This window comes from Leopardus geoffroyi, chromosome A1 (assembly GCF_018350155.1).
Source record: "Leopardus geoffroyi isolate Oge1 chromosome A1, O.geoffroyi_Oge1_pat1.0, whole genome shotgun sequence".
Classification (NCBI taxonomy): Eukaryota; Metazoa; Chordata; class Mammalia; order Carnivora; family Felidae; genus Leopardus; species Leopardus geoffroyi.
The window spans coordinates 155839835-155857003 of NC_059326.1; the positions used below are offsets into that span (position 1 = coordinate 155839835).

At 36.9% G+C, this 17169-nt stretch overlaps 1 protein-coding gene and 1 long non-coding RNA gene across 15 annotated transcripts in view; one reads left to right on the forward strand and one right to left on the reverse strand.

Moving 5' to 3' along the window:
• FAM172A (family with sequence similarity 172 member A) overlaps positions 1 to 17169 on the reverse strand; it is a 441861-nt gene that overhangs the window by 222383 nt on the left and 202309 nt on the right. The window lies entirely within an intron of this gene.
• Positions 1310 to 15602, forward strand: LOC123608409. The gene is made up of 2 exons (XR_006717221.1): positions 1310 to 1370; positions 15535 to 15602. It is a non-coding gene; the product is annotated as an uncharacterized LOC123608409 (long non-coding RNA).

Genomic DNA, 17169 nt, shown 5'->3' on the forward strand with positions numbered 1-17169 from the left:
CACCTAAAGGAAATGGAAGCAGAACAGCAAAGGCAGCCTAAACCCAGCAGAAGAAGAGAAATAATAAAGATCAGAGCAGAAATAAACAATATAGAGTCTAAAAAAACTGTAGAGCAGATCAACGAAACCAAGAGTTGGTTTTTTGAAAAAATAAACAAAATTGACAAACCTCTAGCCAGGCTTCTCAAAAAGAAAAGGGAGATGACCCAAATAGATAAAATCATGAATGAAAATGGAATGATTACAACCAATCCCTCAGAGATACAAACAATCATCAGGGAATACTATGAAAAATTATATGCCAACAAATTGGACAACCTGGAAGAAATGGACAAATTCCTGAACACCCACACTCTTCCAAAACTCAATCAGGAGGAAATAGAAAGCTTGAACAGACCCAAATCAGCGAAGAAATTGAATCGGTTATCAAAAATCTCCCAACAAATAAGAGTCCAGGACCAGATGGCTCCCCTGGGGAGTTCTACCAGACGTTTAAAGCAGAGATAATACCTATCCTTCTCAAGCTATTCCAAGAAATAGAAAGGGAAGGAAAACTTCCAGACTCATTCTATGAAGCCAGTATTACTTTGATTCCTAAACCAGACAAAGACCCAGTAAAAAAAGAGAACTACCGACCAATATCCCTGATGAATATGGATGCAAAAATTCTCAATAAGATACTAGCAAATCGAATTCAACAGCATATAAAAAGAATTATCCACCATGATCAAGTGGGATTCATTCCTGGGATGCAGGGCTGGTTCAACATTCGCAAATCAATCAACGTGATACATCACATTAACAAAAAAAAAGAGAAGAACCATATGATCCTGTCAATCGATGCAGAAAAGGCCTTTGACAAAATCCAGCACCCTTTCTTAATAAAAACCCTTGAGAGAGTCGGGATAGAAGGAACATACTTAAAGATCATAAAAGCCATTTATGAAAAGCCCACAGCTAACATCATCCTCAACGGGGAAAAACTGAGACCTTTTTCCCTGAGATCAGGAACACGACAGGGATGCCCACTCTCACCGCTGTTGTTTAACATAGTGCTGGAAGTTCTAGCATCAGCAATCAGACAACAAAAGGAAATCAAAGGCATCAAAATTGGCAAAGATGAAGTCAAGCTTTCGCTCTTTGCAGATGACATGATATTATACATGGAAAATCCGATAGACTCCACCAAAAGTCTGCTAGAATTGATACATGAATTCAGCAAAGTTGCAGGATACAAAATCAATGTACAGAAATCAGTTGCATTCTTATACACTAACAATGAAGCAACAGAAAGACAACTAAAGAAACTGATCCCATTCACAATTGCACCAAGAAGCATAAAATACCTAGGAATAAATCTAACCAAAGATGTAAAGGATCTGTATGCTGAAAACTATAGAAAGCTTATGAAGGAAATTGAAGAAGATTTAAAGAAATGGAAAGACATTCCCTGCTCATGGATTGGAAAAATAAATATTGTCAAAATGTCAATACTACCCAAAGCTATCTACACATTCAATGCAATCCCAATCAAAATTGCACCAGCATTCTTCTCGAAACTAGAACAAGCAATCCTAAAATTCATATGGAACCACAAAAGGCCCCGAATAGCCAAAGGAATTTTGAAGAAGAAGACCAAAGCAGGAGGCATCACAATCCCAGACTTTGGCCTCTACTACAAAGCTGTCATCATCAAGACAGCATGGTATTGGCACAAAAACAGACACATAGACCAATGGAATAGAATAGAAACCCCAGAACTAGACCCACAAACGTATGGCCAACTCATCTTTGACAAAGCAGGAAAGAACATCCAATGGAAAAAAGACAGCCTCTTTAACAAATGGTGCTGGGAGAACTGGACAGCAACATGCAGAAGGTTGAAACTAGACCACTTTCTCACACCATTCACAAAAATAAACTCAAAATGGATAAAGGACCTGAATGTGAGACAGGAAACCATCAAAACCTTAGAGGAGAAAGCAGGAAAAGACCTCTCTGACCTCAGCCGTAGCAATCTCTTACTCGACACATCCCCAAAGGCAAGGGAATTAAAAGCAAAAGTGAATTACTGGGACCTTATGAAGATAAAAAGCTTCTGCACAGCAAAGGAAACAACCAACAAAACTAAAAGGCAACCAACGGAATGGGAAAAGATATTTGCAAATGACATATCGGACAAAGGGCTAGTATCCAAAATCTATAAAGAGCTCACCAAACTCCACACCCGAAAAACAAATAACCCAGTGAAGAAATGGGCAGAAAACATGAATAGACACTTCTCTAAAGAAGACATCCGGATGGCCAACAGGCACATGAAAAGATGTTCAGCGTCGCTCCTTATCAGGGAAATACAAATCAAAACCACACTCAGGTATCACCTCACGCCAGTCAGAGTGGCCAAAATGAACAAATCAGGAGACTATAGATGCTGGCGAGGATGTGGAGAAACGGGAATCCTCTTGCACTGTTGGTGGGAATGCAAATTGGTGCAACCGCTCTGGAAAGCAGTGTGGAGGTTCCTCAGAAAATTAAAAATAGACCTACCCTATGACCCAGCAATAGCACTGCTGGGAATTTATCCAAGGGATACAGGAGTACTGATGCATAGGGGCACTTGTACCCCAATGTTCATAGCAGCACTCTCAACAATAGCCAAATTATGGAAAGAGCCTAAATGTCCATCAACTGATGAATGGATAAAGAAATTGTGGTTTATATACACAATGGAATACTACATGGCAATGAGAAAAAATGAAATATGGCCTTTTGTAGCAACGTGGATGGAACTGGAGAGTGTGATGCTAAGTGAAATAAGCCATACAGAGAAAGACAGATACCATATGGTTTCACTCTTATGTGGATCCTGAGAAACGTAACAGGAACCCATGGGGGAGGGGGAGGAAAAACGAAAAAAAAGAAAAAAAAAAAAAAAAAGAGGTTAGAGTGGGAGAGAGCCAAAGCATAAGAGACTGTTAAAAACTGAGAACAAACTGAGGGTTGATGGGGGGTGGGAGGGAGGAGAGGGTGGGTGATGGGTATTGAGGAGGGCACCTTTTGGGATGAGCACTGGGTGTTGTATGGAAACCAATTTGACAATAAATTTCATATATTAAAAAAAAAAAAAAAAAAAAAAAAAGAAGACATCCGGACGGCCAACAGGCACATGAAAAGATGCTCAACGTCACTCCTCATCAGGGAAATACAAATCAAAACCACACTCAGATTTCCTCTTGTATTTTTTGAAAAAAGTTTGAGAGAGGAAGTATTAGTTCTTTTTTATTTATTTATTTACTTATTTATTTATTTATTTTTAATTTTTTTTTTTCAACATTTATTTATTTTTGGGACAGAGAGAGACAGAGCATGAACGGGGGAGGGGCAGAGAGAGAGGGAGACACAGAATCGGAAGCAGGCTCCAGGCTCTGAGCCATCAGCCCAGAGCCCGACGCGGGGCTCGAACTCACAGACCGCGAGATCGTGACCTGGCTGAAGTCGGACGCTTAACCGACTGCGCCACCCAGGCGCCCCTAGTTCTTTTTTAAAAGTTTGGTAGAATTTACCTGTGAAGCCATCTGGTGATAGATTTTTGTTCAGTGGGAGTTCCTTGATTACTAATTCAATTTTATTGCTGGTAATTGGTCTGTTCAAATTTTGTCTCTTCTTCCTTCAGAGTTGATAGGTTACATGTTTCTAGGAACTTATCCATTTCTTCTAGGTTGTCCAATTTGTTAGCATATAATTTTTCATAACATTCACTTATAATCCTTTGTATTTCTCTGGTATTGGTTGTTATTTCTACTCTTTCATTTGTGTTTTTATTTGAGTATTTTCTTTCCCCACCCCCCACCCCCCTTTTTTTTTCTTTTTGACAAGTCTGGTAAAATTTTATGAATTTTGTAGATCTTTGCAAAGAACCAGCTCCTGGTTTCATTGATCCAATATTATTATTATTTTTATTATTTATTATTATTATTATTTTTTAGTTTCTATATCATTTACTTCTACTCTTTTATTATTTCCTTCCTTCTGCTGGTTTGGGTTTTTTTATTTTGTTTTGTTTTGTTTTGTTTTGTTTTGTTTTGTTTTTCTTTTTCTAGCTCCTTTATATGTAAGATTAGGTTATTTGAGATTTTCTTGCTTCTTGGGGTAGGCCTATCTTGCTACAAACTTCCCCTCTTAGAACCACTTTGCCTTATCAAAGAGATTTTGTACAATTGTTTTTCATTTTTCTCCACGTAATTTTTTATTTCTTCTGTGAATTCTTGGTTGATCCATTTATTTAGTAGCATGTTATTTAAGTTCTTTCCAGATTTTTTTCTTACAGTTGATTTCTAGCCTCATAGTATTTCAGAAAAGAAGCATGGAATGACTTGGATGTTTCTGAATTTGTTGAGACTTGTTTTGTAGCCTAATATGTGATCTATTTTGGAGAATGTTCCATATGCACATGAAAAGAATGTGTATTCTGCTGTTTTAGGATGGAATGCTCTGAATGTAACTGTTAAATCCATCTGGTCTAGTGTCATTCAAAGTCACTCTTTCCTTGTCTATTTTATGTTTAGCTGGTCTGTACATTGATGTAGGTAAGATTCTCTACTATTATTGTATTAGTATTTATTAGTTCCTTTATGCTTGTTATTAATTGTTTTATGCATTCTGGTGTTCATGTTGGGTGCAAAAATATTTACAACTATTATATCTTCTTGTTGGATTGTCCCCTTTATTATTATATAGTGTTCTTCTTTGTCTCTTGTTATAGTCTTTACTTTAAAGTCTGTTTTGTCCAATTTAAGTATAGGTACCTTGGCTTTCTTTTCATATCCCTTTACATGATGAATGTTTCTCCATCTCCTCACTTTCAGTTGTATGTGTTTCTAGATCTAAAATGAGTCTCTTGTGGGCAGCACATAGATGGGTCTTTTTTTTTTTTAAATCCATTCCATCACTCTATGTCTTTTGATTGGAGGGTTTCGTCCATGTAAATTCAAAGTAATTATTGATAATCATGTATCTATTGCAATTTTGTTACTTATTTTGTGGTTGTTTTTGTAGTTCTTCGCTGATCCTTTCTTCTCTTATTCTCCTTCATGGTTTGCTGGCTTTCTTTAGTGAAAGGATTCCTTTCTCTTTATTTTTTGCGTATCTATTACTGGTTTTTGATTTGGGGTTACCATTAAGTTTGTATATTACAGTTTCTGCATATAGAAGTTTATATTAAGTTGACAGTCACTTAAGTTTGAGTCCATACTTTACCCCTTACCTCCTCACATTTTTCATATGTGGTATTACATCCTTCCATTTTGTGAGTCCTTGACTGACTTTTACAGATAGGCTTCTTTTCACTATTTTGTGATTCCTACTTTTCTTACTCTAATAATGTTTTCCTTCCACTCAAAGAATCCCCATTAAAAAAATTTTTTTAATGTTTTTAACTTTTCTTTTTTAATTTATTTTTGAAAGAGAGAGTGTGAGCTGGGAAGAAGCAGAAAGCGAGGGGATGGAGGATACAAACTGGGCTCTGTGCTGACAGCAGTGAGCCTGATGCAGGGCTCAAAATCATGAACCATGAGATCATGACCTGAGCTGAAGCTGGATACATAACCAACCAAGCCACTCAGGTGCCCCTTAAAGAGTCCCCTTTAACATTTCTTGTAGGGCTGGTTTAGTGGTCATGAACTCCTTTAACTTTTGTTTGCCGGGAAAATTTTTTTTCTCTCCTTCTATTCTGAATGATAGCTTTGTTGGATAGAGTATTCCTGGTTGTAATTTTTTTTTCTTTCGGCACTTTAAACTTATCATGCTGCTCCCTTCTGGCCTGCAAAATTTCCACTGAAAAATCCACTAATAGCTTTGGGGGGGGGGGTTGGTTTCCCCTTGTTATGTAACAGTCTTCTCTTGGTGCTTTTAAAAATGTTCTTCCTTATCACTACTTTTTGCTATTTTAATTACTATGTGTCTTAGTGTGGAACTCCTTGCGTTGATTTTGTTGGATCATTTCTTACCTCTTGAATCTGGATAGGTTTCCTTCCCCAGATTCAGGAAGTTTTCAGCTATTATTTCTTCAAGTAAACTTTCTGTCCCCTTTTCTCTCCTTCTGGGATCCCTATAATGAGCACATTATTACCATTGATGGTGCTTCTGAGACCCCTAAATCTATGCTCATTTCATATAACTGTTTTTTCTCACCTGCTTGGCTTGACTTCTTTCATTACTCTATCTTCCAGGTCTATATTACTTTCCTCTGCTTCCTCTAGCCTATTTATTCCACCTAGTGTCTTTTAAATTTTATTTAGTGTGTTCTTCATCTCTGATTGGCTTCTTTTTATATTTTCTGTGCCTTTGTTAAGGGCCTCACTGATGTCTTCCACTCTTTTCTCAAGTCCAGTGAGAATCATTATGATCATTACTTTAAATTCCCTATCAGGCATACTACTTATATCCATTTCACTTAGGTTTCTTGCTGTGATTCTGTCCTGTTCTTTCATTTGGGACATATTCCTCTCTCTCATTTTGTCTAACTCTCTGTGTCTGTTTCTGTGTCAGCTACATCTCCTCCTTTTGAAAAAAAATGGCCTTATAAAGAAGAGGTCCTGGAATGCTCTGTAGTACAGTCCCATGTTCACCAGAACCTGGTGCTTCAGGAGTCTCTCCTATGTGCATTTCATGTGCACTATTGCTATGTCCTGGCTGCTTTCTCTTTCAGTTCAGTTGCCTGCAGAGACTTTCTTTTCCTGTGTGAGCAGTGTTTGGTCTCCAGGCAGGGTGGTGCAAGCAATTTTAACAAGGTGAACCTTGGGCTTCTGCAGGACCTGCTACCACCGCCGCAGAATGGTACAGGATCTGAGGCCCCACAAAGTATGCTGGTGGGAAGACATGCTGTTGGCCACATTTGACTGAGCTGCCAGCACAGAGCCTGATGTGGGGCTCGAACTCACAGACCGTGAGATCATGACCTGAGCCGAAGTCAGATGCTCAACCGACTGAGCCACCTAGGCGCCCCAGCCCCCCTCACTTTTTAAAAAGATGTTCGTTTATTTATTTTTGAAGGAGAGAGAGACAGAGTGTGAGCAGGGGAGGGGCAGAAGAGAGGGAGAGGAGAGACAGCATCTGAAGCAGGCTCCAGGCTCTGAGCTGTCAGCACAGAGCCCTACGTGGGGCTCGAACTCACAAGCTGTGAGATCATGACCTGAGCTGACGTCAGATGCTTAACCACTTAACCGACTGAACCACCCAGGTGTCCCTGGGCCTTCTCACTTTTAACACCAAGTGTTATGGACATTCATCTTCCCCAGGTGGTCTCCCAAGCATGATAGTCTGTTTCCTGCCCTTCTTCTTGTTCATGCTCCACCCCTGAAGAAGGCTGCAGTAGGATAAGCTCTCCATTGCATCTCCATCCTTCCGACCCTATGAATGTAGTCTCTCCTCTCCTTTCAGTTGTGGAGTTTGCTCTGCCAGTCTTCAGGTCATTTTCCATTACCTGATGTTAGTGGTATCCATGTGACAAGGTGAGCTTAGGGTCCTCTTACTCAGTCTTCTTGGCCCCTCTACTCAAAATAGTATTTTAAGCTTTAAAAATTAGGACAAAGTAGCAGTTCTAGAATTCATTTATTAGAAGCCTATTCCATCTTATGATTTTTTTTCAAAAAAAATGTTTAAGTTGACTTACTTATTTTTGAGAGAAATAGAGGGTATGTGAGAGCACAAGCAGGGGAGGAGCAGAGAGAGGGAGAAATGGAATCCCAAGCAGGCTCCACATTGTCAGCACAGAGCCTGATGCGGGGCCTGAACTAATGAGATCAGGACCTGAGCCAAAACCAAGAGTTGGTCACTCAACTGACTGAGCCACCCAGGCACCCCATTTCATCTGATGATTTTTTTTTTTTTTCAACATTTATTTATTTTTGGGACAGAGAGAGACAGAGTATGAACGGGGGAGGGGCAGAGAGAGAGGGAGACACAGAATCGGAAACAGGCTCCAGGCTCTGAGCCATCAGCCCAGAGCCCGACGCGGGGCTCGAACTCACGGACCGCGAGATCGTGACCTGGCTGAAGTCGGACGCTTAACCGACTGCGCCACCCAGGCGCCCCCATCTGATGATTTTAAATCTAGATACTAAATTCTGGTTATCAACTGATATCTTTAAACTGTTGCTAATATAGATTGGAATTAGAGCTAATTTTACTTCAGTGAGATAGATTTCCAAGAATAGAATGTCTGGGTTGAAAGCTTTATGTATTTTTAATTTTAATAAACATTACTAGATTGCTTTCTCACATTCCCATCATACTAAGTGAGACTAATTTTTCTTTACATCCAGCCAACAACAGGCATTATAATCCCTTCAAATTTTTATCAATTAATTTTGTCAACTAACAGTTGTAAATGTCAGTACTTTAATCTGCATTTCCTTCTTAATGGAGGATATTCTATCCTAAGAAAAAACATTTCATCCACTGTAAACCTAGATTTCTTACCATCTAAACAATTAAACTGAAAAATTTAACATATTTTAGTAAAATAACTATTTTATCAGCTGTTCTGATTTTAGAACAGGGATATATACAAATGTTTCCTACACGGTTCTTCATAAAACACAAACACAGAGGACAACTTTACTAGGCTATTTTAATATTTTCTATGTAGAACAAATATATCCAAATTTACTTAATAAGAAATACATGATAATAATAAAAATAATCATTTATCTATTGAAAATATTGCATACATAAAATACAAAATTATTAACACAGAATTAAGGGCGGGGACTATATTTTATCATCATCATCATCATCATCATCATCATCAATAGCAGCAGCTAACATTTATCAGGTGGTTACTACATACCAGCTTCTGATTAAGCACTTCACAAGTGTTAAGTCATTTAATCCTCACAATCAAAATATGAGGCAGGTACTATTATGGTTCCCATTGCAGGAAACAGGCACAGAGAGGTTGAATAGATTTGTTCAAGGACAAACAGCTAATTAGTACAATTCAAGATGAGAGCCCAAGAGGTCTGAGTTGAAAAACTCCCGACTTTTAACCTTGTACTGTGCTAACTCTCCATCTGATCTTTCTATCCTTCCCAGTGCTGTGCAGGTTGACTCACTCAAAGGCCTGCAGTTTTTAACCTGTACTTAAATATTTTATTAAGAAATGTAATACCCAAAATAAAAACAAGATCAACTAGTAAGTTCAATAAATGAATTCTAGAACCTCTACTTTGCTTCTCTTTTTGAGGCTAAAATATTATTTCCTTGTTCTCTTTGGCATCACTAATCAAGCCATATATACACTCTCTGTAGGATATGTACTTATTTGAGACTACATGCACAAGAATTCTGAAAAATTAAAGCACATCATGTAATGAAGTATGACTAAGTAACAGATTATTAACATATAAAATATTTTAAACTGAAAAGTCCAATGATAAAAAAAATGTAGACATTTCAGCAAACCAGACAATCTCAATTTTAGGCCAACGGAACAAAAGGCTTCAAAGAATCCTCATATAGTTTAAAGATTATCAGGACTAGATTGTCAGGTAGTGACCTTGCTGGCGTCTAACTCCTCTAACAGTATTTGGAAGTGCATTGTTTCAAATCAATAACTAATTAACAAAGTACAAAAGAAGTTGCACTGTTTCCTTAGCTCCTTGTTAAAAATGGCTTTTGGCAGCACATGGGCAGAAAGGTCGCTTTTATGACATCTCCAGGAGCCTTTCAACACCCTGCCTCTGTCAGATTAAATTACTTTTAGCAATTAATTGTCATAAGTTAAAACAGAAGCACATTTGTTACAGCAGGCTGTCATAATGACATGGTGAGTAGTTGTTTTGATATGAATTTCTTCCACTGACCTTCTATCATATCTTAATTTTTGTGGTTGACCTAACTGGAAGATTGGGAGCACATCTTAACTCAAGAAGCATGGGCCAAATCTTGGGGGCTTTGGGATGAGACAACAACAAATAATTGAAAAAAATTTCCACAGATACTTTGAAAAGCAGAGGTTATGAAACAAAGGAATGTGTAACCTGGAAATTAAATTTAAAACATTATTGTTAATTAACACAAAAATGCAGAATGCAACAAGACTTAAAATTTCTCTTAAGTTCATAAACAATGAAATCATTGTCATATTGTACTAAATAATTTTTGAAGGTAAATTTTAGTAAGAATACATTTTAACATATGATCGACATGTCTTTTACTTAATAAACATGCTGTTTAAACCTCCATAACATTATAAAATCAGTTGCTAACAATTATTTATCAAATAATATTCTTTACAAATCTGTATTTTAGCAGAACAGAAAAAAAAACCTCTCCTAATTGAGGAGTGTTAATAATTTGGTAAATCCAGTAAAAGGCCATGTAGTATTTTGAACAGTGAATGACATAAGCAAATTTTTCTCTCAAAGGTAAAATTTGCTTATATTTGATTTTATTCCATTGCTATACATCTGTTACATTTTTTAGCTATATTAAAATTTAATAGAACTTCATAGAAGATGAAAAAAAATACTAGATGAAAACTAGGCCAGATCAAAAGCACAAGAAAAATGAAAAGGCATGACATTTTCAAGAAATCCTAAAACCATGAAAACAGTGATAACAATAGCTAACATTTTTCAAGTGCTTCCTCTGATTTAGATATGGTGTTAAATGCTTAATATGCTCTAATTCATTTAATCTTTACAATACCCTGGGCAGTAGCTAGTATTATCTCCTTTTTGCTGATAAGACAAGTGATAGAGAGTTTAAGTCAATTGCCCAACATAATACAGTTAGTGGAGTTTCTCTGACTTCACCTCCCATAATCTTAAGTTAACACTACAGTACTTTTTATATATGTATACACACACATGTGTGCTATGTTTAAACGTTCATACCTTTATGAAATCAGTTATTAACAACAAACGTGTGTGTGTGGAGGGGTGTGTGTTTAAATCTAATAACGATCAACTCTTTCTAGTTGTAAAAATAAACCTTAGTCCTGGAATGTGGGTACCTCTGAAAAAATGACCTTCAGTTCTTGTAGTTCATAGTATACAATGAGGAAAATTCCAGAGTTGTTTATATGATTTATATAAGTTTCCATAGCAGTTGGGAGGGGTCATGAGGATATCAAGAAACATGTGGATAGGTGCGTGGGCATGTGTGAGGCAGGGAGTCTCGTATATCTGAAAGGATCCTTACTGTGATCAGGTGTTATTAGCATCAGAGTGTCTGTGAATACTTGGGGCTGTCCAGGGAAGCTTCCTCTTCCTGCTTAGAGCATATCACTGAGTCCTCTGCCCTACAGAATGGACTGTGAGCAATTACGTTTTTATATTTTTTAACTACTTTAAAGGAACTTACATGTTTTACCTTTGTCTATTGCTATCCTTCTGGGACTCATCATTACCCTTGTGACACCTAGAACCCAGAAATTAAAACTGAGGCTCTTTCTGGAATAATGTCTAATTATAACTATTTGCATATGTGTTCTATAGCATAAAGGAGAAGATTAATCCCATATATATTTAATATTTGGAGTTAATGTGAACACTCCCCCCACCCCCGGAACTATGTATTAACTTTACTAATTAACTGGGTAAAGTGTTCCCCTTAGATGTGTGTTGTGAAGGCAACTTCCCAGTGATAAGAAATTTCCCATTTAAATAATTTTAATCTTCAATGTTTATAACACATTTCCAAATTAAATCACTACATTTTATATTAATTGTGTTTGTGGTTAAATGTTAGGCATTCTCAGTCTTCAAGGTTTTTTTTTCTCTAAGTATATTCTACAGCACTAAAAGATTAACACTAAAGGCAGATTAGAACTCAGTCATTTTATCAGATGATCTCAGTTAAGTATTTTTATATTGCAGACAGAATACAACAGACTGATAAAATTTAACCTGGTATTTCTTTCCCTTTATTAAAACCAGTAGAAGCTCTTAGTAAGGTAGCTCATTTTAACTAAGGGAGAAGAAAAAAAATGATTATTTAAGTGAAAATTATTTCATTATTTCAGAGAATCATAAAAGATTAGAAATTATGGCTTCCCACTTATTTGCATATGTATCCATTTTAGAGAGGAAAAAACTGAGCCCCAGAGATAGAAAATGGCTTATTCATTGTTTGTCACTCGTCACTGTAGTAATTTCATTGGTTGTGATTTCAGTTCTCACAAAGGTATGAAGACTAACAAACCTTATACTAAGTGTTTCATAAATCTTTAAAGTGACGTCTACCACCTTACCTCTTGATTTCCATTACAACTCAGTGGAGCAGACAGGTCTTAGGAGACTTCTTAAATTTCTTCCTCCTCTTCTTTTTTTTTTTTTTTTTTTTAATTTTTTTTTAATGTCTATTTATTCTTGAGACAGAGACAGAGCATGAACAGGGAAGGGGCAGAGAGAGAGGGAGACACAGAATCTGAAACAGGCTCCAGGCTCTGAGCTGTCAGCACAGAGCCCAACACGGGGCTCGAACACACGAACTGTAAGATCAGGACCTGAGCTGAAGTCGGACGTTTAACCGACTGAGCCACCCAGCACTCTTTCTCTTCTTTAACCCTCACCTAATCAATTAGTATATCCTACTTACAGGCCATCTGAACACTATTTCTAAAGTGACACCTCAACTACTTCTAAAATTTTTTTATGTTTATTTATTTTTGAGAGAGAGACAGAGAACGAGCAGGGTAGGGGCAGAGAGATTGAGGAGACACAGAATCTGAAGCAGATTCTGACCTGTCAGGCTCTGACCTGTCAGCACAGAGCCGTTGTAGGGCTTGAACTCAAAAACTATGAGATCATGACATGAGCCGAAGTGGGATGCTTAACTGACTGAGCCACCCAGGCCCCTCAACACCCTCTAACGTAAGCAATTATAATCTCTATATTCTAACATTGTGTTAATGAAGACAGAAATACGGGAAAGGGAGAGAGAGGAGGAGACAGAAAAGAGATTGTTGGTGGTGGTGGCAGTTAAAAGAACTACATTTTTAATCTTAAATTGTTGTGTGGGTAAAGAGGAGGCTTGAAGAATAAAATGAGGACTATTACTATGTTAAGGCACTGCCAGATACTAAATGTACAATAAAATCTCAAAAATTACACTAGAATGGCATTAGCAAGTGTAAGAAGACCTTTGAAAGGAATAGAACAAGGGGCACCTGGGTGGCTCAGTCGGTTAAGGGTCCAACTTCTGCTCAAGTCATGATCTCATAGTTTGTGGGTTCGAGAACCCCATTATGCTCTGCTGACAGCTCAGAGCCTGGAGCCTGCTTCAGATTCTGTGTCTCCCTCTCTCTCTGCTCCTCCCCCACCCGCGGGCTGTTTCTCTCTCTCTCAAAAATAAATACACATTAAAAAAAAGAAGAAATAAAGAAAGGAATAGAACAATACCCAGAAAGAAAGGGTAGGAATGTAAGAATTCATCTATGTTAAAGGTGGCACTTCAACAAATCAGTGGGAAAAGAATGAATTATTTTCAAAATGGAGTTAGGACAGCTGATTATTTGGAGAAAAATATAAATGTGAACTGTCTACATAATAAACAGAAAAACAACTATCTAGTAAATAGAACAATTAAATATCATTGGAAAAGGATGTTTTCTTGCATTAAAGAGGGTCGTGATAATTATCAGTATCAACAAAACGAAATTGGATTCATACTTCAATGCAAACAAAACATTCAATTTCAAATAGAACATGAACTTAAGTGTGAAAGACAAAATTCTAAAGCATATAAAATAATATCCTTTTTCTCCCTTTCCCCTTTACTTTCTTTCTTCAACTTTTACTGTTCTCTTTTAGCTCTGATAACTTAAGATACATTTAGGTAAGATCACCCTCCAGGAAAACTTTCCCTGGAGCTTCCACTTTCAACCTCTAACTGGCTTATGTTCCACCTGTGCCCCCAACTCAAGTACTAATTGGAATGTAGTGTGTTCTTCCACCATGGTGTCCACACTGTTATTATTGAGTTTCTATGGGAAAGGTCATGTCTTATTGATCTTCATATCCCAAGTGCCTAGCACAGTGTAGCTTAATAAATATTTGACGAACTGTTTAAAAACCTATTGGTTGAAGTATTTTTTTAAAAAAATTCTCTGAAAAATCACTTGTTTAGTAAGCTAACAACTGAACCATAAATTTATCAAGGATAGTTGGTTGAGTTTGAGGTAGATTGGTTTTGGCAATGAAACAGAAGTTACACCAATCTACTCAGAGGCCATTGTTTAGTGCTGATGCTATACTGGTCACATACTTGATTTCAGCCTCCTTTGACTCTGTACCCATATTTCCAATCAAATCTAGCCACAATGAAGTCTATTTAATCCAATGTACACAAGGCAAGAAAACTAAAGGTAATACTCAAATCATTAAATTTATGATACAGTTATAAAATGTTTCTTATTTTTAAAGAGCAACGCACTTTTGATCGTGTATATTCTATTTAGAGGTAACAGAACACTTGGAACTAATGTGGACTAGACTATTTGAATAAAGAAGGGCTAACTAATCAGGTCTTTGCTCATATTCTTCATCTTAAAACTCAATGTTATAATTTATCACTTCTCCAAATTTAAAAATTTATCATATAATGAAATACATTCACTGGTATTTATGTTAGAGCATATTTATAAATGGAAATCCATTCAAATGCTTCAAGTGTTAGAGCTACTATCTGCACATTTCCTATGAATAAGTATATAAGTAATCCCAGTTTTCAATGGCAATGGTTCAGCCTGATGACTGAAAAAGTAACAGTATTTCATATCACAGTAGTGTCAATAAGCTTCCCTGAAGTTTAGGCAGCTTCACCTGGACAATCCGGCTAATGTGCCATCATTTGAATTTACTCTTAGGCACTGAAGAAACCAGAGACTCCGGTGTAAAACAAATAATAATTCAAGCACAAACAACCTTGCTAAAGAGAATTTTATTTAAGCCCCGAGAATGCAGACGTGAACTAAATGTAGGCCTTTTTAAAAACAATTAGATGTCACTTTGGGCAGTAAATATATAATCTAAATGATTTTCTTAATTTTGAAAAGTACTAACAATTCCACTAAATGCAATATACAAGGTGGTAAGAGAAAGGCTATGATTACTTTCGTGTGTGTATATGTGTTAGCGTACACATGTTTGTTTTTGCACCGGCACAGAGGAAAAAGGGAGGGTGAGGAAAAGTTTTACAAAACATGGCAAGTCAAGATTAAGTATTATTAGATATAGAATAAGACTTTGTGAAGTAAAAGGCACCCAAATGGGCAAAGAAGAAGTCACAGATTCACTATTTGCAAACAACATGATACTCTATGTAGAAAACCCGAAAGACTACACCAAAAAATTGCTAGAACTGATACACCAATTCAGTAAAGTCTAAGGATACAAAATCAATGTACAGAAATCTGTTGCATTTCTATACACCGATAATGAAGTAGCAGAAAAGGAAATCAAGGAATCGATCCCACTTAAACCAAAGCCAAAAACCATAAGATTGCTAGGAATAAACCTAATCATAGAGGTAAAAGATGTGTACTCTGAAAACTACAGAACACTTATGAAAGAACTTAAAGAAGACACAAAGAAATGCAAAAACATTCCATGTTCACAGATTGGAAGAACAATTATTGTTAAAACGTCTCTATTACCAAAAGTAATGTACACATTTAAAGCAATCCCATGCAAAATACCACCAGCATTTTTTCAGCACTAGAACAAACAATCCCCAAATTTATATGGAACCACAAAAAGACCCTGCTTAGCCAAAGCAATCTTGAAAAAGAAAAGCAAAGTGGGAGACATCACAATTCCAAACTTCAAGCTATATTACAAAGCTGTAGTCATCAAGACAGTATAACACTGGCATAAAAATAGACACACAGATTGATGGAACAGAATAGAAAACCCAGAAATGGACCCACAAGTATATGGTCAACATATCTTCGACAAAGCAAGAAAGAATATCCAATGGAAAAAAGACATTCTCTTCAACAAATGGTGTTGGGAGATCTGGACAGCAACATGCAGGATGGCAACATGAAAAATAATGAAACTGGACCACTTACACTATACACAAAAATAAATTCAAAATGGATGAAAGATCTAAATGTGAGACAGGAAACTATCAAAATCCTAGAGAAGAACACAGGCAGCAACCTCTATGACATCGGCCATAGCAACTTCTTATTAGGTACATCTCCTGAGGCAATGGAAACAAAAGCAAAAATGAACTAATGGGACCTCATCAAGATAAAAACCTTCCGCATAGCAAAGGAACAATCAACAAAACTAAAAGGCAACCTTCAGAATGGGAGAAGATGCCTGCAAATGACTTATCAGATAAAGGGCTTATATCCAAAATCAATAAAGAATTTAGCAAACTCAACATCCAAAAAAAACAAATAATCCAGTTAAGAAATGGGCAGAAGAGGGGTGCCTGGGTGACTTAGTTGGTTAAATGTCCAATTCTTGATTTCGGCTCAGGTCATGTTCTCATGGTTCATGAGTTCAGGCCCCGCATCAGGCTCTCTGCTGTCAGCACAGAGCTTGCTTCAGATCCTCTCTCCCCTTCTCTCTGCCCTCCCCCTGCTTGTTCTCTCTCTCTTTCTCAAAATAAATAAACTTAAAAAAATTATAAAAAAAAAAAAAAAGAAGTGGGCAGAAGATATAAATAGATATTTTTCCAAAGAAGACATCCAGATGGCCAACAGACACATGAAAAGATGCTGAACATCACTCATCATCAGGGATGTGCAAATCAAAACTATGATGAGATACCATCTCACACCTGTCAAGATGGCTAAAATTAACAACACAGGAAACAACAGATGTTGTGAGATGCGGAGAAAGGGGAACCCTCTTACACTGCTGGTGGGGATGCAAATTGGTGCAGCCACTGTGGAAAATAGTTGCAGGTTCCTCAAAAAGTTAATACCAGAACTACCCTATGATCCACCAAGTGCACTATTGGTTATTTACCCAAAAGATGCAAAAATACTGACTTGAAGGGACACATGCAACCTGATGTTTATAGCAGCATTATCAACAATAACCAAACTATGGAAAGAGCCCAAATATCCACTGACTGATGAATGGATAAAGAAGATGTGAGATAAATACATAAATGTAAATATTTATGTAAATAAAATGGACTATT